Below are 25,245 nucleotides of genomic sequence, written 5' to 3'. Positions count from 1 at the left end.
AGGAGGAACTTAGTCAAGCTTGCAGTGAGAGTTGTTGGGCTTGGGTCTTGTTGGCTAGCTTATTCTCTGGGGTGGGAGATGGAGAGATCCAGAAAGGAAAGGGTCAGAGATGGAACACCTCATAATGAGAGCAGGGTGAAAACTGGCAGCAAAAGCGATGACATCTTCAAGTTCTGAATGAGGGTAGGAAGAAACAGTAATATAGTCTTCAAAGTGTTGAGAAACTGGACCCGAGTTGGACTGAAACAAAGATTTTTCCTCAGACATAAGCACTCAATGGCCACTATATTGGGTGCCTCTTGTACCTAATAAAGTGGCCATATAGTGTATGTCTTTTGCACTGTAGCCCATCCACTTCAATGTGTTATGCATTCAGATTGCTTCTTTGCCCACTACAGTTGCAACACAGTTGAGCTGCTGTCACCTTCCTGTCAGCTTGAACCAGGCTGGCCATTCTCTTCTTAACAAGGCATTTTTACCCACAGAATTCCACTCACTGGATTCTTTTTTTTGTATTTTGGACCATTCTCTGTAAAGTCCAGAGACTGCTTTGCATAAAGATCCCAGGAGATCAGCTGTTTCTGAAATCACCTTATTTGGCACCAACAATTATTCCACGGTCAAAGTCACTTTGATCACATATCTTCCCCATTCTGATGTTGGTCTGAACAACACCTAAACCTCTTAACCATGTTTGTATGCATTGAGTTGCTGCCACATGATTGGCTAATTAGATATTTGCATTAATGTGCAGGTGTACACTGATATAGGGGCCACTGTGTGTAGATTGGGCCATATGAGTGCCCATAGCTACATGCTTGTTCTGAAAAAAATCAATGGCGTCAAAGAAGTTATTTAATGTGAAGACAAACTGTAGATGGAAGAAATGAGGTTTGTGAGGGAGACAATAACTTGGTGAGATCATAGACCAGGGGAAGCTATGACCATATGTCTGAGAACTAGTATTTTATATTGGAAAGACAGAGGTCTGTTTGCCACCACCCTTGATGGCATGCTTAATGATGATATGAGGACCGATTTTTAGTGAGTGGAGTGCTGCAAGCTTAGAACTGAGTAAGTTAGAGTAAGTGAAGAGAATGGAAAAATCAAAACAGCAATTAGCAATGAATAAATCTAAAAAGGGGGAAAAGGCCTCAGGGACGGGTCCAGGTGGAAGGAATTCTCTGGAGAGAGGGAAAAGGATGAAGACCCTTGGCCATGGAACAGGATGCATAGGAAGATATGGTGGAAGAAAAGCACTACGTCATATCGGGCTTGGATTTCACTAAAGTGGGAATGTAGGTTGATGAGGCCTACATTGAAAACTGATTGTTCAGAGTCAGAGAGGGGAGAAACTGATAGGGTGGATGGGTGGGACTTGAATGCATCTGAGGAAAATGAAGAGGCTGAAAGGTCAGAATAGGGTATTGGAGGCTATTACGTTGGGAACAAAGATGATCTCAGTAGATCACCTGTGGAGACAAAGGGATGGCTGGGGTTTCGGGTCATGGCCCTTCAAATTCTTTATCATTTCCACCTCTGTAACTATCTTCATTCCAGCTTTCCCCTCACTCCATCCACATCCCTCCCTCCCCCCAGCTGGCCCTATCAGCATATCAGCCTCTACTCACCTGGATCCACCACCAAATGCTTGCCAACTCGTGCCTACCCCCTCACCTCTTTGTAGCCATCTCCCTTAGTCCTGTTGCAGTGTCTTGACCTGAACGCTCGGCTGCTCCTTTGTCTCCACGATGCTGCTTGACCTGCTGAGTTCCTCCAGCTGCTTGTTTTTCGCTTGAAGTAGAGTGAGTCGATATTCTTGCAGACAGAGATCAAGAGCACGCACGTGTCAACGTGGAATAAAGCATAGATCTCAGGATGAGTTGAGAAAACTGCCTCCAGAAACACAACGTAATCTGAAACTGATTATTATTTGTTTCACTCCTGAGGAATTTGATTTTCTTGCTGAACTGCTGAATTTCTAGGCAATTAATGGTGTAGAAAATTGTATTATGGCAGGACTTCATAGTTCAAAGAATAGGAAAAAAGAAATTTGTTCATATTTTGTATTTAAATTTACAGTAGAGTCACAATACTCCGAGAACTACAGATTAAAATAAAGGAGGACAAGTAAGATTGAGAATGGGAATTAAATGGGATGTTTAAAGACTAGAGGTGAGAAGAAGCAAAGATTTCTCTTTTGTATCATGAAGTAAGTTGAATGTAGAACAGCTTCTCTTGTTGGTAATCTGTACTGAGAAATAGTGAGATTGTTTGTGTAATTACAGAGTTGTCATGATCACATATCAACATTGGATACCGGTGCATAATGAGGACACGGACATACCAAGCATATCAGCCACAATACAAACTGTATTGTCAATTCATCTCATTCTCACCTTGTGAGAGTTTTCAGTATTTGTTTAACATCTTTTTGGTTTGGATACTGAAATATCTGCAGAGGAATGTTGTATAAAACACAGGTGGCAGATGATTTTAGCTGGTAATTTTAGAACAATCGCATTATAACTTGGCACTAAGACAGCTTTTTTGATGTTGGGCAGTAATGGTTTTTATTACTGCAGTTATCATTTCAATTAGTATCCTTTTTACTGGCCTAGACCACAGTTCTAAACTATAAACCTTTCAAAAGAATTGAAAACTCCTGCTCCTGCGGTTTTCCTCCAGTGTGTGTTGGCTGAGGATAAGGAAATAAATGGACCAATTTAATGATGCTAGTTCATGCATTGCAAAGCGGAATAAGTAAGGAGCACAAAGCATGGAAAAGAATTGTAGGCAATATCCTGGAACGGAATGAAATGGCACATTAAAGTTCCGGCCTCCCTGTCTGTGGAATGACCAAGAAAACATCAAATGACAAAGGTCAAAGACAACAGACGGACAGGATGTTTGGAAACAAAATGAATAACAGTATCTTCATTTATATCTGTTTGCAGAATGTAGAAACAACTGGCAATGTCCAATTGTCCCTGCCTCATTGTACCTGAGCTAGGGAGGCATTTGTGAAGCTGTTAGCTTTTTTGTTATAACGGTCTAGTTGTTTCCTGTTTCTTTTTATTCATTGCATTACAGGGATTTCAATTCCCAGCTGGTAGTGGCAGAGTTTGAACCCTGTCTTTGGATCAATTGCAAAACCAACAACTTAACCATCATGTTACCGTATCCTCAGTGCATCCAACAGCAAATACCTCACGGCATTCAGGAGAGGGGAAATTGACACTGCCTTAGCGACACAGGTTAGGAGAGGGTAACAGATATTGAATCACAGAGGTGGGCTTTTAATGGAGCAGAGGCATAACAATGTGGGTCCACACAGTAAAACAGTTACCCAGAAGCTTTGCTGCCAATAGAGGGTTCAAAACTATGTGATAAAGTACATAAGCAAAGCTGGGGAATGAATGCTTGAGAGAGAAAATAGAGTCAAAGTGTGTGGAAAATATAGACTGAGGCACAATCACTGACCGATTTAAAGGAAAGGATTAGGATTATAAATACAAGAGCTGGAGATAAAGGAAGCAATGAAGGCCAGAGAAGACAGAGTAGTGAACAGATAGGTTTTAGATAAACTCTTTTTCAAGGAGGAAGAGACACCATTGTGGAAACATTAGTGAATGGGAGCCAGTGGAGAGAATTTTATAGAACATGTGTCTATTTAAACAGGATACAAAGCTTTGAGTGTAAGTAGGAATATAACACGATTGGTAGCAATAAATAGAATTTCTGTGGCTTAAGACATGTTTTTTTGTTATGGAGCACTTTGAGGTGTCCTGGAGCTGTGGAAGGCATTATATGGATGGCCACTCTTTTTGCTAGCAGTGAACAGCTAGCATCATATACATGTTTGCTGATGACACCTGTGTTGTGCACTGTACCAAAGGGGATGGTGAGTCAGGGAAGGGAGATTGAAAATTTGGCTGAGTGGTGTAATAACAACAACCTCTCGCTCAATGTCATTTAGACCAAGGAACTGATTGTGGACTTCAGGAGAGGGAAACCAGAGGCCCATGAGCCTGTTCACATTAGAGATCAGAGGTGGGGAGGGTCAGTAACATTAGATTCCTGAGTGTCACTATCTCAGAGGACCTATCCTGGAACCATCATTTAAATATTATTGGGAAGAAACACAACAGCGCCTCTACTTCCTCAGGAATATGGGGAGGTTCGGCATGTCACCGAAGATCTTGTCAAACCTCTATAGATATATGGTGGAAAGTGTGCTGACTGGCTGCATTGTGGCCTGGTGTGGGAACACCAATGCCTTTGAGCAGAAAATCTTCAAAAGGCAGTGGATTTGACCCAGTACACCACAGGTTAAATATCCTTCCCAACCATTGAGCACATCTACATGAAATGCTGTTGAAGAAAAACAGCATCCATCATCAAAGATCCTCACCACCCAGACCATGCACTTTTCTCGCTGCTGCCATCAGGTAGAAGGTACAAGAGCCTCAGGACTCACACCACCAGGTTCAAGAACAGTTACTACCCCTCAACCATCAGGCTCTTGAACAAAAGGGGATAGCTACACTCATTTAAGGACTCTGTTATGTTATTATATTGATGGATGTTATATTGTTATTTCATGATCATTATTTATTACTAATTATTTACATCTGTATTTTCATAGTTTGTTTACAGTTTACAGTTCCTGATCTATAGCTTTGCTAGGTATGTCCACAGAAAAGAATCTCAGGGTTGTATGTGGAGACATGTATTTTCTATGATAATACATTTTTCTTTGAATTGCAGAAAAACAGAGAACAAGAAGGGTGGGTATGATATGGGATTCTAGGGCAGTCAGCAGAGTGAAGGACTGCTAGGAATGCAAGGGACATTCCGAGTGACATATCAGGAGAGCAAGAAACATGAAAATAAATTGTTTAAATTAGACCAAATTCCTTTGGCTTAGTCAAAGTGAGAGGTGTGAATCATACATAAAATTCAAGATGCTTTTCTCTTAATAGTAGCCATTGAGATTAGTCCAACGGGCCATAGTAGTCTTTTGCAAATCTGCATATTTCTGAATTCACCAGATTGATTCCTGGGATGGCAGGGCTCTCATATGATGAAAGACTGGATGAACTAGGCTTATACTCGTTGGAATTTAGAAGATTGAGGGGGGATCTTATTGAAACGTATAAAATCCTAAAGGGATTGGACAGGCTAGATGCAGGAAGATTGTTCCCGATGTTGGGGAAGTCCAGAACGAGGGGTCACAGTTTGAGGATAAAGGGGAAGCCTTTTAGAACCAAGATTAGGAAAAACTTCTTCACACAGAGAGTGGTGAATCTGTGGAATTCTCTGCCACAGGAAGCAGTTGAGGCCAGTTCAATGGCTATATTTAAGAGGGAGTTAGATATGGCCCTTGTGGCTAAAGGGATCAGGGGGTATGGAGGGAAGACTGATATAGGGTTCTGAGTTGGATGATCAGCCATGATCATACTGAATGGCGGTGCAGGCTTGAAGGGCCGAATGGCCTCCTCCTGCACCTATTTTCTGTTTTCTATGTTTCTATGAATTCATATAGAAACATTGCTATCATAATTACAATAGCTTTGATAAATGATGAGGCAAATAATTGTTATAATTATCTGCAGAATAAATTGAACAGAAATGCTGTGTTATTATATGTGTAGTAATGGTCTGTATTATCCTACACTTCCATATGATGTAATAAATCTTAAGTATCTTTAACAATAGAATGGCGTAATATTCATCTGCATGTGAATTTGGAATATTTACAACTAGTTGTTCTTGGAACACTTCCAAATAATATCTATATATATGTTGATTTTTATCAACCTGTCAAGAGACCTTTTCTGCAAAACTAACTTTGACACTGAAATATTAATTTTAGAAAGCTCAGTCTTTCTGAAAGTAGTGTGTGTTGGAACTTCAATAATTTCCAAACTTCTCTTTATTTCATTCATATCTCTCTTGATTCCAATAAGTGTTCTTTTCATTTTGTATATAATTATTTTAATCTGGCTGCATCAGTAGAAAGGCTGCCAATGTCTCAGTAAGGTTTCTTAAATTTCAATGATCCAGGTGGCTGATGAACCTTCCGGGGGCATGGCCTGTTCCAACTCCACTTATACCCTTTGTAAAAGAGTGCTTCATTGGTGCTGAATGGTAGGCAATCTCTCTTCTAAGAGATTGTTAGCATAATAAATACTAAGCATAAATGGCAAAATCAGGGGCAAAGATTCTCGTATATTCACAAAAACATCTACCCTGGAAGTATAACAGATGTGTAAAAAGACCAAAATTTGGAGCTGACCCCCTTTGTTTTACTTACCTTTTTCTGTGTCTAAACACAAGGTCACTAAATCAGTCTTGCTCTTTCCCCGTAAAATACTGAAGGTGCAGCTTTTTTTTCAAGCTGGAAAGAATGTCTTGTCAAACAAAAAATTTCCTGCAGGGAATTTAATTACCATTCTCTTAGAATGTTTACCTCCAGAACCTGAGGCAGGCAGACAAGGAGAGTAAATGATTGAAAACTAATTGGAACAATTAACATTTTGTAATTATTAGTATGGATCTTCAATACTCTGTGCAAATAATAAGATTGATGTTGGAAAGGAATTCCCAAAATGGTTTTTTAGAACAAAGGTGGACAAATAATATAGACCAATGCATCATTGGCTATGGATGTATTGATATTCTGTGGGCCTCATGCAACACACAGTGAAGTTCTGAATGCGGTGGCCATTCTTGCTTGTGGAATCAGAAGTTCTTATATGAGGAGAATTTTTTAATTGTGTACAAATAACTGTCATCGAGTTCTACAGCTCGGAAACAAGTCCTTTGCTCAGTGGGAATGCATCAACCACCAAGTAAGCATTTACACTATCCTATACTAATTGCATTTTACTCCTTGCACATTCCTATCAATTCCCCACAGATTGTTCTACTTACTTACCCCCGGGGTAGTGGCCAATTAACATACCGTCCCCATCCACCTTTGGGATGTAGCAGGAAACCAGAGCATCCGGAGGAAACACAAACGGACAGGCCAACTCCATCCAGAGGCCAGACGTGAACTCAGAGTGCTGGACCTGTCAGACAGCAGCTCTGCTAGTTGTAAGGCTGTGCTACCCCCTGATTGCCGATATCGCTTCAATAAAGTGGAGAAAATGTCACCTTCTTGTAACAGCTTCATAACATGTTTCAATGTGCACAACATGAAAATTACTTTGATGTGCAGTTATTACTGCCCTGCAGGCATGTATGTGTGAGATGTGATGAGATAGCCACAACAGTATTATGATGATTGACTAGTTACTGACCGGGTTTTACAGTTGTAATTACAGCAAAACCATCAGTATTCTGTGAAATTGATGCAAACATTGGGATGCACACATATACTTCATGTGGATGTCAAACCAAATAATTTATGTGTGCTGGGTGATGCACTCTGATGCAGCGTTTTACCTGACAATTCCTTTCCCCACAGATGCTGCTCAACCCACTGGGTTCCTCCAGCAGAATGTTTGTTGCTCCAGATTCCATCATCTTTTGTTTCTTGTCACTCCAAATAATTTAAAGTGATTAGGTGCTTTCAATACTGTTCTTTGTAGCTTTTGCCACAGCGATCAGAGGAAATCAGAGTATTAAAGCTACCCGCACTTATACATTAGTGTCATTGTTAAATGACCCAGGAATGTGGTACGTTGTTACATGAGGTACAAGTAGCTTATCAAAGCATAAAGACTAAAAAACTCTGATCCTAGAAAAAAAACTAATGCTATGTGGATTGCAGTTTCCTCATAAATATTTTAAAATTTGAGGGATTTTGAAATAATGAAAAATTCATTTTAGGCTAGTTTTATTTATACAGGTATTAGTTCAACTGTGCATGTTGCATATTCTCTGATCAATATTGGTTGCTTAAAATATTAGGTAGAAATTATGTTTTTATTTTTACCCATTGTTTTGCAGAATTCTTTAACTTGATGGGCTTCTCAATCTGGTTCATGGTATGGCATCTCAGGAAATGTCTTGCCTACTCTGCAGCAATGACAGATGAAGTCCATGATTCAGATGCTGCGAGATTTTTGTGAGCGGTGTTCTGTGAGGCCAGTGTTGCCATATTGTTGACCACGAATTCCAGACCAATATATTTTCAGACATTGAAAAGCAGAAACCCTGCCAATCCTGGACATCTGAAATAAGATCAGAAAATGCTAGAAGTACTCAACAGTTTATGAAGCATCCGTTGAGAGGGAAACGGAATTAATATTTCTGGTAAATAATTTTTCATCAGATGGTGGAAAAATTATAAAAACAGACATACCAAGGATTGCAGAGAAGGGAGAGAGTTGGAGAAAACAGATGGAATGACTGAAATAAAATGGGTGTAAAAAGAATTGAATGATCCCAGTATGCCTATCAGTATAACAGGTCCACAGCAGGTGGCATTTCATTGGATCTTCACTTATCCCTGGAACATCTGGACAGCAAAGATGCATACATCAGGATGCTTTTTATTAACTACAGCTCAGCATTCAATATCATCATCCCTTCAAATCTAATCAATAAGCTTCAACACCTTGGCCTCAATATCTCCTTGTGCAACTGGATCCTCCGTTTCCTCACTTGCAGACCCCAGTCAGTTCAGAGTGGCAACAACATCTCCTCCACAATCTCCATCAGCAAGCATGCACCACAGCTAAGGCTGAGTGCTTAGACTATGCTCTACTCGCTTTACACTTATGACTGTGAGGCTAAGCAGAGCTCTATTGCCAAAGTTAACTCTGCTGATGACATCACTGCCAAAAGTCAAATCAAAGTTGGTGACAAGCCAGCGTGCGGGAGTGAGACTGAAAATCTGGCTGAGTGCTGCCACATCAGCAACCTCTTACTCAATGTCTGCAAGACTAAGGAGCTGATTATTGACTTCAGGAGAGGAAACTGGAGGTCCATGAGTCTGTCCTTATCGGAGGGTAAAGATATGAGATGGAGAGGGTCAATAACTTTAAATATCAAATAGGATAGCTTCACTCAACTTCAGTGAACTGTTCCCACAACCCAAGGACTCACTTTCAAGGACACTTTATCTCACATTCTCGATATTTATTGCTTATTTATTTATTTATTTATTTATTTATTTATTTATTTATTATTACTTAGTTTTTTACTTTTGTATTTGCATACGTGTTGTCATTTGCACACTGGTGTTGGTGTGGTCTTTCATTGATTCTATTATTGGATTTGCTGAGTATGCTTGCAAGAAAATTAATCTTAGGGTTGCATATGGTGACATATTAACTTTGATAATAAATTTACTTTGAAGTTTTAACTTTGATTATTGATTTCAGGAGGAGGGAACTGGAGGTCCGTAAGCCAGTCCTCACTGGGGCCTCAGAGGTGGAGAGGGTGAGCAACTTTAAATTGATTGATTTTATTATTTCAGAGGATCTGTTCTGGGCCCAGCGTGTAAGTGCAATTACAAAGATTACAATTACATTAGCGCCTCTACTTCCATAAAAGTCTGCGAAGATTCGGCATGACATCAAAAACTTTGACAAACTTCTACAGATGAGTGGTGTAGGGTATATTGACTGGTTGCTTCATTACAGCTTGGAATGAAAACACTGATGCCCTTGAATGGAAAATCCCACAAAAAGTAGTGGATGCGGCCCAGTCCATCATGGATAAAGCCCTCCCCACAATTTGTCACACCTACACAGAGCACTGTTGCAGGAAAGCAGCATCCATCATCAAGGACCGTCACCACCCTGGCCATGTTCTCTTTTCACTGCTGCCATCAGTGAGAAGAAGGTACAGGAGTCTTAGGCGCCCCACCACCAGTTCCAGGAACAGTTGGTCAGGAGCCCTAAGCCATTGGGCTCCAGAAACAATGGGGATAACTTCACTCAACTTTACTTCTCCCGTCACTGAACTGTTCCAATAACCTATGGACTTACTTTCAAGGACTCTTCATCATATTTTATCAATATGTAAGTATTTATAGGTTTTTGTTTGCACTCGCGGAGTTTGTTGTCTTTTGAGCATTGGTCGTTTGTCTGCCTGTTGGGTAAAGTCTTTCGTCGATTCTATTGTGCTTCTTGGATTTACTGTGTATGCCCACAAGAAGACGAATCTCAGGGTTGTATATGGTGATATACATGCACTTTGATAATAATTTTACTTTGATCTATGACTTTGACTCAGATGGTATTGCTGGCTGAGGAAGGATGGTTCAGGCAAATATTTTAGCTATTAGACATTAATCATATTCAGACATATCAAACTAAAAAATCTGCAGATGGTGGAAGGACTAATTATTGGTCAGGCAGCATCTGTGAAAAGAGGAATGGTTAATATCTGGAAGGAAGGAAAGAGAAAGGAGACCACATTGTACTATCAGATTTGGAACATGAGAGAAATGGAAGGATTCATACTGACAGAAGAATAAGTTGCTTTAATTTTGTGAGATTAGGGCATGCTGGTGGACTGAAGCTCTGCTGGGAGTTCATGGTGTAAAAGTTCAAAGTTGAAAATAAATTTATTATCCAAGTACATGCTGTAATGAGTTTTGTTTTCTTGCGGACACACTTGGTAAATCCAAGAGACATTATAGAATCAATAAAAGCCCCCACCATAGCAGACAAATAACAAATGTGCAAAAGATAACAAACCATGCAAACACAAATAGAAACACAATAATAATTAAGTAAGCAATAAATATCAAGAACATGGCATGAAGAGTCCTTGAAAGAGAATCCATTTCATAGGTTGTGGGGGTCGCTCAGTGATGAGGCAAGTAAAGTTATCCCCACTGGTTCGAGAGCTTGATGGTTGAAGAGTGATAACTGTTCTTGAAGCTGATAGTGTGAGTCCTGAGGCTCCTGTACCCTTTTCCGATGGCAGCCGTGAGAAGAGAGCATGACTTGTGTGGTTGGGGGTCAGTGACGATGGATGCTTCTTTCCTGTGACAACACTCCATGTGGATGTGCCCAGTGGAGGGGAGGACTTTACCTGTGATGGACTGTGATGAATCAAGGTGCTAAAGGTGAAAAACAGAGGCATGAAAGAGTAATAAAAGTGACAAGTGAAAGAGATGAATATTAGAATTTATTCTGGAAAAGAACAAGCTGAAAAAGTACATTTACTTGGTCAGAAACGGTTCAGATAAAAAGTATGCTTATAAAAGAGAAAAGGTCAAGAGATGCACATGATAGATTTTGCTAGCATGTTTGAATTGTTAGAACATTAAGGATCAAGTAAATCTGCTCCTACCTGCAAATAGCCATGGTAATCTAAAATCTGATAACTAATCATGGCTAAAAGATGAATCAGCCATTGTATATTTATAGCCTGTGCTTCAATTAACTTTTTTTTCTGACTTTTCTACTTATAGAGAAACTTGCCCTTTAATAAAATGTTTATATTCTATGACTGCAGTTTGATATTTTAATATGTAAAAAATGGATAATTAAACCTATGAGAATCTGTAAAAAACAAAACACACAAGTAAATAGTAGCTTAAAGGAAATGCCAGACCTACAGGTAATTACGGTGAGAACAAAGTGCTTACCCCTTGGTGTGTTCCAGGTGGTTACTTTTTAATTAACATCTGTGAGAAGTCAGAATTTGAAGAGTTTCACTGTTGAGCCAGTCATTTTATTTATATCGACAATTTTTCTTCATTAATACACTGACCCCCTGCTGAGTTACAATTGCGCAGTCAGACTTTACACCCTGGAACCTTATCCAATTGCTGACTTTATGTGTGATCGTTGGCAAACTGCTTGACCGATGAGGTACTGCAGCCAAGCTTGAGAACAGGAGCCAACCATTCAACTTCCTCCATTCAATAACATTATGGTCAGCCTGTATTTCAAATCCATTTACCTACCGTTACCCCATATTCCTTGATTTTCTTCTTTAATTAAAAAAAAGACATAGTGTGTAATTATCTGTTCACATACAGTGCTATCAATGATAAATATATAATGTAATTCGACCAAAAGCTCTGACAATAAAATAACAGTGTGGGCAAAAAGAGAGGTGTGCTGAGGGTGATTGACAGGAGCTAAGACCGGGATTGGTCACTGTAGCTTCATTCCCAGATAAATATACCTATACCTAGAACAACTTGAAGCCTTTTAATGTTTTCTTTATGAGAACTGCAGTATTGAAATAATTGCAACGTTAAAAGTATTACAGTATGTTTGGATATAAATCAAAGAGGTTACCTCAGAACAAGCAATCATGGAATTTCAATAGCCAAACCTTTTCTTTTTTGCTCCTAATTATAGAGAATTCTTAATTCTGATATAACACTTCAATGCATAGTTGAAATCAAAGCCCAAATTAAGCTCTAATTATTTGTATCTTTTTTGCTCAATATGCTGAATTTTATCAGCTCTGCTCTCTTCTGTGCTCTGATGACTACTTTTAATGCATCATATTTTATTTAATTAAGCATTTTAATTTAGAATCTGTTGCAACATGAATGATTTAAATGAGCTGAGATAAAAATATTACCTTTAATTCAATAAAGAATCTAGATATATTCCTTACTGCAGTGACAAGCAGAAATGCATTTATCAGAACTAAGTTGCATTAAAAGAAACACATGCGGTAATAATGTGAAGAATAATCCATCATTGATTTGATTTTCTATTGACCTCGAAGAAATTGTAAATAGGGTGTAAAGGTATCAATTATTTTCAGATTTGTCTTGGTTTTACTTCAAGTGGAAATCTTCAGGGATAAGAGTAAAAGAATAGTATTGATATTCTTTTATTTCTCTGTGGTCAGTGATTCCATCTTGACCTTTCGACTAGGTATTGTTATGGTCCTAAGCACAGATTTATAATCGTTAGAGATTTAAAATTTCAAGGATGTGAACCACGCTGATTTAAGAACAGTGCGCCATCATTGCGCCATTTTAAAACATAGATGTAGCTATGCTTAGACTGAAATTATACCGTTTGTCAACACCTGACTAAAGTGTTGCCTTAAATCACAAACATATAGAACAGGTATCTAAAACAATAGAAGATCTGCAGATACTGGAGATCAAAGTAACACAACACAAAATGCTGGAGGAACTCAGCAGGCCTGGCAGCATCTATGGAAAAGAGTAAACAGTCTTTTATTTCCGTCTGAGACCTTTCCTCATCCTGTCGTGAAATCAGAGGCCTACAATAAAAAGATCCACTTCGTTTTGTTTTGTTGGGTTTGTCCTTTTAAACCTTTTGTTAGACAAGAGCTTGCATGACATAGTTTTTTTAATTCAGAATTTTCATACAAAAGTTCAAACACTGTCACATCCCAATTATTTACTTGGGTTATCATATTAAACTAAACCATCACATTCCAGGTGGAAGTTATTTCACTCCTGGGCTGGAAATTAAACTCCACTGAGTACACTTACATGCAGCACTCACACAAGAAAGCAGCACCATTATCAACAATCCCACCATCCATCCATGCTCACTTCTCACCAGTACCGTCACGCAGGAGGTCCCACACCGCAGGTTCAGGAACAAATATTACCATACAGTCACTTAACCAGTGTGGTTAACTTCATTCACCACTACTCTGAACTAATTCTATGACCTACAGACTCACTTTCAAGGACTCTTTAGAAAACATATTCTTAATATATTTATTTGCAATTTGTCTCCTTTTGCACATTAGTATTTGCCTGCTTGTGTATAGTTTATTTTGTAAAATTTATTGTATTTCTTTTTTTCTAAAAGTGCTTGCAAGAAAAAGAAACCCATACATATGGTAACATGTAGGTACTTTGATAATAAATTTACTTTGAATTGGAAATCAGTGATTTCTCTTTGCTTATTCTTTTGAGCATTGCTGGAAGTTTCAACTTGGCCTCAAGTAATTCTTATTAGTTTTATTTTCCAAACTTCTTCATAAATCGTAGTGCACTTTCAATTTTGCATGTTATAAAGCCTCTTGCTGTTTATTAAAATATAACAGTTTTTATCAGCCTGATTTGTGGTGCTGATTTGTGTCTGAGGTCACAACATTGGAAGAAACCTTGATTGGAAGTACTTCTGTGGCTGTTATACCGTTCGTACTTGCTCAGTTTAGGGAATGGCCTCCATCTCCCAAGGTTCACTGGTTCCCCCCCCCCACCGCCCCCCACAGCCCCATCTCCTGGAGTGAAGTTATTTAGTGCTGGAAAGGATGCATTTGTGTTGGTAGATTTTACAGTACTGTACAAAAGTCTTAGGCATATGTATATAGCTAGGTTGCCTAAGACTTTTGCACAGTACTGTGGTCATTTTATGTATTGCACTGTACTTCTGTCATATAGGAAAACAACAAATTTCATGACGTATGTGAGAGATGATAAACTGTTATCTGATATGGCTCTCTATTGTGGACTGATAGTGGGAAGGGGCCAGGGAGAGGGGAGAGGGGAAAAGGGAAAGGGATAGGGGAGGCAGCAGGAAATATCAGCGAGACATTCTGTAATGATCAATAAATCAATTGTCTGAAATCGAATGATCTTGCCTGGTGTCTCAGGGCTGGGTGAGTCTGCACATGTGCCATCACCAACCCCTGGCACAGCTTCTCTGCCACCTGTCCCACACTCTTCCCACAGCGCTCCACCCTCGACATTCCCAACATTCCCTGCTCCCTTCAGATTTACAAACCCGCTGTCTGCTCCATATTAACAAATGCAGTACTGTGTAGAAATCTTAGGCACCCTGGCTATATATAATGTACCTAAGACATAGGAATGTAGATGTTCAAGACATAAAAAGCAACCATTCAGTTTCATCATTGCTTATTAAAGGTATAGAAATTACCTTTAAGTATTTAAAAATATTATTAATTTTGTTGTTCTTAACCCTTAAAGCATTTCTTCTTGGGTGAGATGGACTAAACGTATGCGTAACGTGTCTGAATGTGAGTCCAATTCTCTATGACACTTTTATTTCTTATTGTACATGCAACCGCCTTCAAGCTATATTGTTTATGTGAAATTTGGGAATAAAATTGAGTCTAGGAAAACAGTAACGCTTATTATTGGACGGGTTAGATAACTTTAAAAAGAGAAAACGGCAACCTTAAAAATGTACAGTTCAAAGTACTAGAAATGAAAGAAAACCTGAAATATAGACAGAGAATTTAATCTTCTCTGTTCTTACGAAATAAGACAGGACTGTAATCCAAAAGGAAGAATACAATTCCTACAGAAGAAAGTTTATGATGTAGTGAATACTGAACTATTGGACTGGTTGTGTTTGCAATTCTCTCTTCTTTCTTTTGCTATCTATTATTCCATGCTCCACTTCACCCTGGATTGGGTCATTGAACCACAAAGCCAATAAATCCCGAAACTACTTGCTGTTGCAGAAAATGTAATCTTTAAAATGTGCCAAATGTAGAGAAGCTAGATTGCTTGCTGTTGAGTGGCTTGGGATTTCTTGGCTGTGCAGTTCAGGAACATGGAACAAGAGATAGTGCGAGCCACAACCCCAACTGAATCAATTCTTTACACCCACCACATTTTGAAGATTAAATATTCTCATCAGAAAAAAGACTCAACCATTCAGAATATTGCATTTACTTGGACATTCTAAGATTTACAGAAGATACTAAGTAATACCTCACACTAGATTTCATTCACCTAATAGTTAAAATATTAAATTAAGCCTCAACAACTTGAAAAAGTAACTGCTTAAACTTGTAATTGTTTGTATAATGTCCTTAACTTTGGGAAAAAATGCCAACAATTTAATTTTGTACATGAGCTCATGGGCATCTAGGAGACAAAGTTATTAAAATACAAAAAAAAGTTATTTTCAAAATCCAGAACAAATAAAAATATAAAGTAAGCACACAGTGATGGTTAACACAGAGATTCAGTGGTAACTGAAGAGAGTGATATTTTTAGCATTTATATTGCATTGGAGCAGATAGGCAATTTGTGTCTCTTTCATTTATTCATCTTAGTGAGGCACTCTAAATGCATCTAATTCCTACAGTTTGGGGCTTTGCTGATAAACAGGTTAAAATTCTTGAATATTGCAGCTCCTTTTTTACCCACATCTTTAAAACCATCCACTGTGCAAAATTCTACAATCAGTAACATTATATACAATTTACACACATGCACACAAACACATACTATACATCTCAAATTACAGAACAAGATCATTTGTAAAAGTTTTGTTAAAAAGAGCAATTCTATTGTCCTTCTTTTCAACCAAATTAATCCTGGCAGGAATTTATAAAGCTTCTGTGTAAAGAGGACGTTTCAAAGAATTAAATTCCATTTTGCAATGTGCATTGATGTTGTCAGAAAAGAAATATGTGCTTCATATTTTGCGCAAATAATTATCCTGGTCTATGTACAGGAATTCAATATTAATATTTATATATATCAGTGTTTACGAGTCAGATTTCTCATGAGGTTTCTCAGGAGGCTTTCTTTAAATCAGATGAACTACTGTCAGGTTGGCTGCTAAGAAAGGTGTGATGTTGCTGATTCGAGGAATTTTTTAGGTGGGTATATTTCCTGATACAGCAAGGAAAAGTCGGCTCCAAACACTACCTAGCAGGCTTTGCACATTGACTAATCATAGGTATAACAATCAATACTACTTATTATTGCAATATATGTATGTGAATTCATTTTTAAAATCATAACCAATTGCAAATAATAATTAGCATCAGTCATATCCAGTGACTTTTTCTTTTACCTTAAATGAATAAAGTATAAGAATACTTTGTAAACGTATGAACATTTTTTCTTCTTTTTATGAAATAGAACCCATACTTTTTTGTATAACTTCTATTTGATTTAAAACAATGGTCAGATATTTGAATAAAGGGATCAGGCAGCTTTTTAACATCTGCATTGAAGCTCCCTTGTGGTTTACTACTAATGTGGAAGTTCTTTGCAGCTTGTTGGATACTGAATCAAAAAATATAAAGAACAACCTAAAATTTGTACTGAGCATAGTTTTGTCAGGACCATTTCCCTTAGAGAAGCTATTTAAAAATGAACAAAACTGACATGTCACAAATTTTCTTCCAGCTCCATCAGTGTTAATGCTCCACCCAATGCATTTAACCTCTTCAGCACATGATTATGCTGCCTGCTTTGATAATGTTGTGATACTTTGCACTTTAGATACCTTAATATTAAAGATCCCATATAAACATAAAATCGTTTGTTTTATTATAACTCAATTGCTAATTTTACCAATTTTCAGTCTACAAATCAGTGATGTCTGATACATTGCTCAGCTTTCCATAAGGTGAATGAAAATAAATCATGTTCAAATTAGTTCATAATTCATTCTGTACAAAGGAAAAATGTATTCCATAAATTAGTACAATTAAAATCGCCACTTCAATGTCTGAAATCCAGTATTTGCTCAGTTCTAAATAGTAGAGCAAAATTAATGTTTTAAAATTATATACATTTTAAACTGTGCAAAATATGCTCAATAAACTGCAGGGTCAGTGTGGCATAAAATAAGCCACATAACTTGAAGCATTTGATTTACAGTGCGCTGTGCTTCTTTTTGTCACTGGGCATTTAAGTTACATCATTTGGTTGATTTCATGGTTTAGCTGAGGCTGTTCCCTCTCCGGCCCAGGTAATGAACTTCTCACATATCTAGATAATGTCTACTTCCTTCATTGCTTCAGTCTCTGCGTAAATATGCTTGGCTCATAGTGCCAAACTTTTTTCTGATGCTTTCCAAAATAATCAGCTATGCCTCCTGTTTGTAGCAGATTTTGTAGGGCTGGAATTACTTAGATTTTGTGTTGCATGATTTGAATAAGAAGGGCATTTAAATCCAAAGGCCATTGCTAATGCTACATGAATGGAGAAGATGGTGCCAGCGAACAAAACCAAAGGCGCCATCCTTCAGACGGTTCACAAAATTTCTTCCTTTACTGGAAGCTGGAGGAACAATGGCTTAGTGGGCACTCAAGACTATGCCAGGCTGGAGCCACCCACTTATAGTTGGAAGGTCCCTATGCTGTGCTGGGTCTCCACAGTCAACTAGGAACCAGCCTCCCTTTACGAGCCTACAACTGAAAGCACATTGGGAAATTGTGAGCCCAATGGCTTGTGGATCTTCTTAATCTATTATCCATCCCAGCTTGGGTCTTCTTTGATTAAGAGCAGTGATACTGCGGAAACCTTTTTCTAGTTATTATCTGGAAATAGAAGAGTGCCAGGTGGGTGGTATGAGCTGCTGAGGGGAATAGTGGAAGCAGATACAATAGTGGCATTTAAGAAGCTGTCAATCAGACACATGAACATAGAGGATGTGGATCACATACAGGCAGAGGAGATTTAGTTTAATTTGGTATCATGTTCCTCACAGTCATTATGGGCTGAAGGGCCTTTTCCTGTGCAGTGCCATTCTACGTTTGAGGTTCTCTTGTTACAATATCACACTCTTAATCACGGAGCCCTTTTCTTATCAGAAAACTGCAAAGTATTTCTGAAGTTCGTGCTGGTTCACCTTAACATTTGCCGAATATTATGCTGTTTCACCTGTTACTTGTTGGAAGAATGTGGATTCAAAGCCTGTGCCAGAATTTGTGCATGTGATCTGGGTTTCCACTGGAGTTCAGCACTGAAGGGATGATGAGTTATTGGCAGTGTTGTTATTAATTGAATCGCTGCATCATATTCTTCAGAAAGGGGCTATTGATCCAGTGTTCCTATGCTGGGTCTCTCAAAGGGCTATCAATCAGTTGCATTCCCCTGCACCACCTTTACATTAATATTTGTGTGGACTTTGTGGTCTGTTCCAAGTGCTATTGGCAAGCTGTTGATCTTCATGAGAAAATACTGACTTCCTGTTGGAGCTCTGCCCAAGGGGGACGTATGGAAGCCAGCAGGAGGACCCTGTGTGACAAGGCCCAGTCAGTGCGATGCTATTACAGCTCGCGGCGTTCGATTTCAGCACCACTCTGTAAAGAGTTTGTACGCTTTTCCTGTGGAACATGTGGGTTTTCCCCAGGTGCTCTGGTTTCCTCCCTCAGTCCAGAGACATAGTGGGTAGTTGGTCATTGTCCCGTGATTGGATTAGGGTTAATTGGGCTTGTCGGGGGTGGCTTGAAGGACAGGAAGGGCCTACTCTGTGCTGTATTGATAAATAAAAAATAAAACAAAATGTATTGATAGGGAACATTATATAGAGATAGTCAAATCCACACCCGCCCACAGAGTATGGAAAACTATATATTGACAGCTCCCAAATACCTTCCCCAATTTAGTCAGAAGTAGCAAACACTTAAATATTGAAAAATATTTTGAATACTTCTGAGATATACGAATACATAAATAAAAGACTTTAAAAGCAGAAACATAGATTGCATTTAAAATAAAACATTAAAAAATTGAAGATCTCTTCATACCATTCCAAACACCTTTAAAACCTTCAAACACTTTGACAGGTGTGTTAGTTTCTATTTTTAAATATTTAACAAGTTCTTAGACTTAAAAATATAAACCGTTGGAAAGACTTAAACAATATAAGCCCATCTGAAAATATCTCTAAATTACCAATGCCTTGCCTGAGTTTCGTGCAGCTATTTCTTTCCAGTCACATTAATTTGGGGTAGAAATCAGCCAGCAAGTCATCAGCCCTTGTAGGATTTTGCAGGGACTCAAATACACAAGGTGCAAAGGATTTTCATTTCCCACACGGACTTTCAGGAGCCCAACAACTAATATGCAGCCTGCTGCCTTTGGGCAAATCTCAAACAACTTCGATTTTCTACAATCTCTTGCAGAAATCCTGAACTTTCTGGAGGTTATACAAGAGGGATCTCTCAAAATCCAGGCCATTGCTTTCTCAGTCTCTAAGTGCTGCAGCCTAAGTCACCCAGGCTGGCTAAACAGAATGTTCTCCTCACCCTACCCTTGGCTTTTCAGTTGCAACTCTAAAAATTCAGACATTTTCAAAAATTCAGTCATATCTGCCCAAAATGGTAACCTGGGACATATCCTCATCAGAAATAGTTCAATGGATTATTCATCTCAATATAATCTCTAGGATGTTTATTTGCATAAATTAGCCATTCTTACAGCTACAAGATAACATGTATTATATATTAAGTGTAATTAATTAATTCTGAAGCATTTTGTACATCCTAATATGAAAGGTGCTATAAAGGCACCAAATTTGTTCCATCTTTAGAAAATACTTTATGAATGATAACGATGATACATGTCATGCTTGGCAACAATAGCACAGGATTTATGGTTAAAAACTCTCAAACATTGGTGTTTATGGAGTGAATCTGGCTGCAAGTCCTGAAACCCCCACAATTCATTAAAACATGGAAATTAGATGAAGTTCCTTTACAATTTGCTCTACTTCTCCACTCTCTGCACTGAACTGATTCTTTGTCGAGTCAAGAGAAGGGATCATTTACTAACAGATGCCCACAAAACTTACAATGCCAATTACTGTCCTTTCATATATAAAGATTTCTTTAATAAGATGGTGTCAGTGAACCTTTGGCATTTGAAAAATAATTTTTATACTTCAGGTGTCATACTTCATTCAGCTTTATATTTTGTTGGAGATTTTTAATAGCATTAAATATATTTCTTCAGTCTTTCTTTATTTTTTTTCTCTCTGTCTGTATTTCTTCCCCTCCCCACCCCCACAACCCTCACAAACTTTATATCTTTCATTTTATTTTGCTTCTTGTACACAATCTCACATAGAATGAAGTATTTTAATTGACACTGGTTTTGACTGCATGTCTCATTTGGTGCGTACAATTCAACCTCATTAGTTCAATTTGATTGTTGCCTTTCCTGTTCTCTCATGAACCAGATCCCTTAGAGAGGACACCATGCTAACCGAGAACTCACATAAAATCCATGGATATCCAAATGAGTGGTGAACGGCATTTGATGACCGAAAAAATCACAAAAATATTCAAGTGGGATGAAGTTAGTGACAGCACTTGAGAACTGCAATGAATATTAAAATTTCTAGACTTACCAAAAGGAGCATTGTTTACTGCCTAGCACCCTAAATTTAACATTTAAAAAGCTCTAGAGTCAGTGAAATTATGTCCTGTGATTATCACAGAAGCAGAGTGCCATGGGCAGAACTGTGCTGGTGTAATTGATGTTACCATCTGGAATTCCCATCTTATCGGATGGATCAGATTTGTATTCAAGGAGCTTTCCTCTTCCAGTATTAGTGCTTTGGATTTACAAATGGCAATGCCCAAAATTAATGGCCATTTTGTAATTTTCTCATACTGAAAGCCTGTCAGGAGGATAAAAAGCATTCGAGACACAGAATTCAGATTCTAACTGTACAGTGGCTTTGACATTAAAGCATTTTCTAACTAGATCATTTTTGCTCAACAAGCAGCCAGTTACTTCTAATCAGAGGCGAGGAGTGGAACAGAGAAACTCCACAGGCTTTTAAATTAAAGTAATGATCTGTTCAAACTGTTTCAAAAGGGCGACTTCTTCATAGTTGTCATCATATGCTGGCTTTCACAAGGCAATATCCTGGATCAACGGGACAATACTAATACTTTTGTCAGGCTGCTGTTTATCGACTACAGCTCAGTGTTTAATACAATCATCCCTATGGGTTTTGATCAGCTTTTTGCTGATCAAAAAGCTCCAAAACCTGGGCCTCTGTATGTCCCTCTGCAACTGGATCCTCGATTTCCGTACTGGAAGACCACAGTCTGTGCAGACCAAAAATAACATCTCTGCCTCGCAGATAATTAACACTGGAGCACCTCAAGGATGCGTGCTCACCCCACTGCTTTATTGTCCCTACACCCATGACTGTGTACTAGGGACAGCTTAAATGCCATCTATAAATTTGCTGATGACACAACTGCTGTTGGCAGAATTTCAGGTGGCGACGAGAAGGCGTACAGGAGTGAGATCGATCAGCTAGTTGAGTGCTGTTGTAGCAACAACCTTGCACTCAATGTCAGTAAGACCAAAGAACTGATCGTAGATTTAAGGAAGGGGAAGTTAGGGAAACACACACCAGTCTTCATTGAGGGATCAGAAGTTAAGTAGGTGAGCAGTTTCAAGTTGCTGGGTGTTAACATCTCTGGGGATCTACCCTGGGCCCAGTATATCGATGCACCTTGCAGTTACAAAGCACGACTGTGGCTATATTTCATTCAGAGTTTCAGGAGATTTGGTATGTCACCAAAGACACTCTTAAATTTCTACAGATGTACCATGGAGAGCTTTCTAACTGGCTGCAGCAACGTCCGATATTGGGGTGGGGGGCACTTTACAGGACCGAAATAAGCTGCAGAAAGTTGTGAACTCAGTCAGGTCCATCGTGGGCTCTAGCCTCCCCAGCGTCCAGGATGCCCTCAAGGAGCGACGCCTCAAAAAAACCGCCGTCACCCAGGACATGCCCTCTTCTCATCTCTATAATCAGAAAGGAGGTACTAGAGCCTGAAGGCACACACTCAACAGTCAGGAGCAGCTTCTCCCCTCCAACATCAGATCGCTGAATGGACAATGAATTCTTGAGCACTACCTCACTATCTTTTTTTGCATTAGTTATTTAATTTAAAAATTTAATACATGTACTTATTGTAATTTACTGTTTTTAATATTATGTATTGCAATGTACTCCTGCCACATAACAAGTTTCACGATATATGCCAGTGATATTAAACCTGATTCTTCTGATCAGCATTCACTGCTCAGAGAGTGGTATTGTTATGGTAATAACAAATGCAATTTGGAGCCGTGGTCACTGTTGTACCTTCTAGTCCATGGAACTTTTCCCTTAATTCTTTATTATGTAGCAGAAGATCATTCAGCCCATCAAGTCTGTGGGATCTCTTAGAGCAACCCTAATACTTCATTTATGTCCCTACAACTTGTCCACCACCAGCCACCTGTACTAAGTGTAATTTCGTGTTGCCAATTAACTTTAAGAAAGAGCGCGTCTTTGGGCTTGAGAGGAAACTGGAGCAGTCACATTAAGAATACGCAAGCTCCACAGACACAGCACCAAAGGCCTTGATCTAGTTTGAGTCACTGAGGTTGTGAGACAGCTGTACTACCTGCAACACCCCTGTGCTTTGAAATGATTTCCATCTCATTTACTCATAGTCGGCCAGATCTTCACATATGCCCATGTAAGAAGAGATGAATAATGTGGGCAGTTAGAAATCTTTTGTTCAATAAGAGTTTGCAGCAGGACTTAATTGACCCTAGAAGTTTAACTGGTTAAAAGAAATAAATAAGCAACTACAGCTGCTACTGTTCCAAGTGGCATTAAATATTATTGGGCTATGGATTATTCAGTATCTCTAAATTTGCTTTAACAAATGAGCCTTAGTTCAGGTCATTTATGACTTGAAGGGTTCTGTGCTAAATGCAGTTACTGCTGCTGCTTTCATTCTGCTATAATGAACAGTGTTAATGAACACCATTATACTTATTATGGATCTTCTTTATTACAAGTAGGTATATTTGAACTCTCATCTCCGATCAGTTCATCTTACACTGAATATCATTATAGCACTTTGAAATTTTTACTCGCATTGCAGGTGTGTGGTGGAAAATTATTTTGTCCCCACCCACTTTCGCCCTATTTTTCTTTTGAGAGAGTGATGGCTTACTGTTCTAAAATATCAATTTATTACTAAGTGTCCTTGTGAGGAACCTTTACAGGGAGCAAAGGCTCCTATATCCATTTGCTACTGTTGAGTAAAGATCATTAAAAGTAAATGCCCTGACCGTGATTGGCAGTAACTTGCTCTGCAATTGCTAAGAACTGATGCCATTAACCCACCCAGCAATAGCTTTTCACTGATTATGTGCCAAACTTCCTTGCTGAGCCTTTTATGACCAGATCTGTTGAATGGAGGTAGCTAAGGTTTACAAAGATCAAATGGAAATAACTTCACTATTTTATTTTTCACACTGTTATGTTCATGAAAATCTGTCTATGGTTTTTGTTTACGGTGGCTCCATTAACGCCAATGCTCGCTGAACATTCTGCATATGAAATAGCAGCCCCCACTAGAGCTGTTCTTGTACAATAGCAGATGGTCATTTGAATACTTTGGGAATGCAAAGGTACTTGAGCAGATGCTGGGTTTGATTTTACTGCCCTTTCTGCATTGGTATGAAATTGCAAGTGTGGCACAATCAGCAGTAACCAATTTGCTCCCTAATAGGTCAACCATGGAGCAGCATTAATAGCATGCAAGTGGTTTGGAAAATCTTTACTCTGGATCAAGCTGGATGCTAGAGCAATTGAAAAGGTGGAAGGCAATATAGGGAACTTAGAAATTGTCAGAATACTCCCTTGTCACCAACAACAGTTTAAAGCTGCAATTTTCCTGTGTACCCATGGAGATGAGTTGCACTTTCACAGGTCTTGCAAATTCTAGTTTGATTAACACTAGAGGGTTTCAACAATGCAGAACTCCCAGTCCAAATTTCTTAGGATGGAGCAGTGTCTAAAGTTGAGAGACATTCCTTTTCAATTAGTAATGGCAGTGTTTATTTTTATTTGAACATAAAAATGTTACACAAGATCACTAGAAAATATTGCTCATAAAACATGGAGTCTGGCATCATGTGAAAACACATGATCTGTTTTGGCAAGTATCCCAAATACACAAGTATTTGAATATTGGATGTTTTCAGTTTATGAGTATTTGGACTGGAGGTCTTTGGACATCAGTGTTGCTGTGATATGCTTGCTGTCTTTCTGGAGCTACTACACATATTAGCATGCCTTCCACATTTTAAGCAAAACCCACCTTTTGCTCGGATGACTAAACGTTGATCAATAACACCCACTGTGTCTCCTGAAAAAGAGCAAAATATGTGAAAAGTAGCACATTACATTTAACACACAAAGCTGTATGCTAAAACCAGATCTTAGTGCTTCCTGTCAGGACCTTTATGTACAGATTACAGCATCAAAGTCATCACCGTGGTGACTGATTGGGAAGCAAGATAGCAGCTAAAGAAGTCTCCTCATGGTAGCCATAATACAGCAGCAAGAATGGTTGGAGAAGGGTACTTGGTGTTCTCTGGTGTCTCTAGCCTTACCACTGATGTCGGACACATAAGCCTGTCATATTGTCACTTCTTGATTTTGCCACATTTACTGTCCTTGAGACATTTGGCTGTGATCAGCAGAGATTTTAAAATCTGTGTCTGTGTCCCAGAAATCTCCTTCCTTTCCTCTCTTTACAGCCTGAGATACATCT

Source organism: Mobula birostris, chromosome 11 (assembly GCF_030028105.1).
Source record: "Mobula birostris isolate sMobBir1 chromosome 11, sMobBir1.hap1, whole genome shotgun sequence".
NCBI classification, from domain to species: domain Eukaryota; kingdom Metazoa; phylum Chordata; class Chondrichthyes; order Myliobatiformes; family Myliobatidae; genus Mobula; species Mobula birostris.
The sequence above is the reverse complement of the archived record's forward strand: the minus strand, read 5'-3'. Positions refer to the sequence as shown.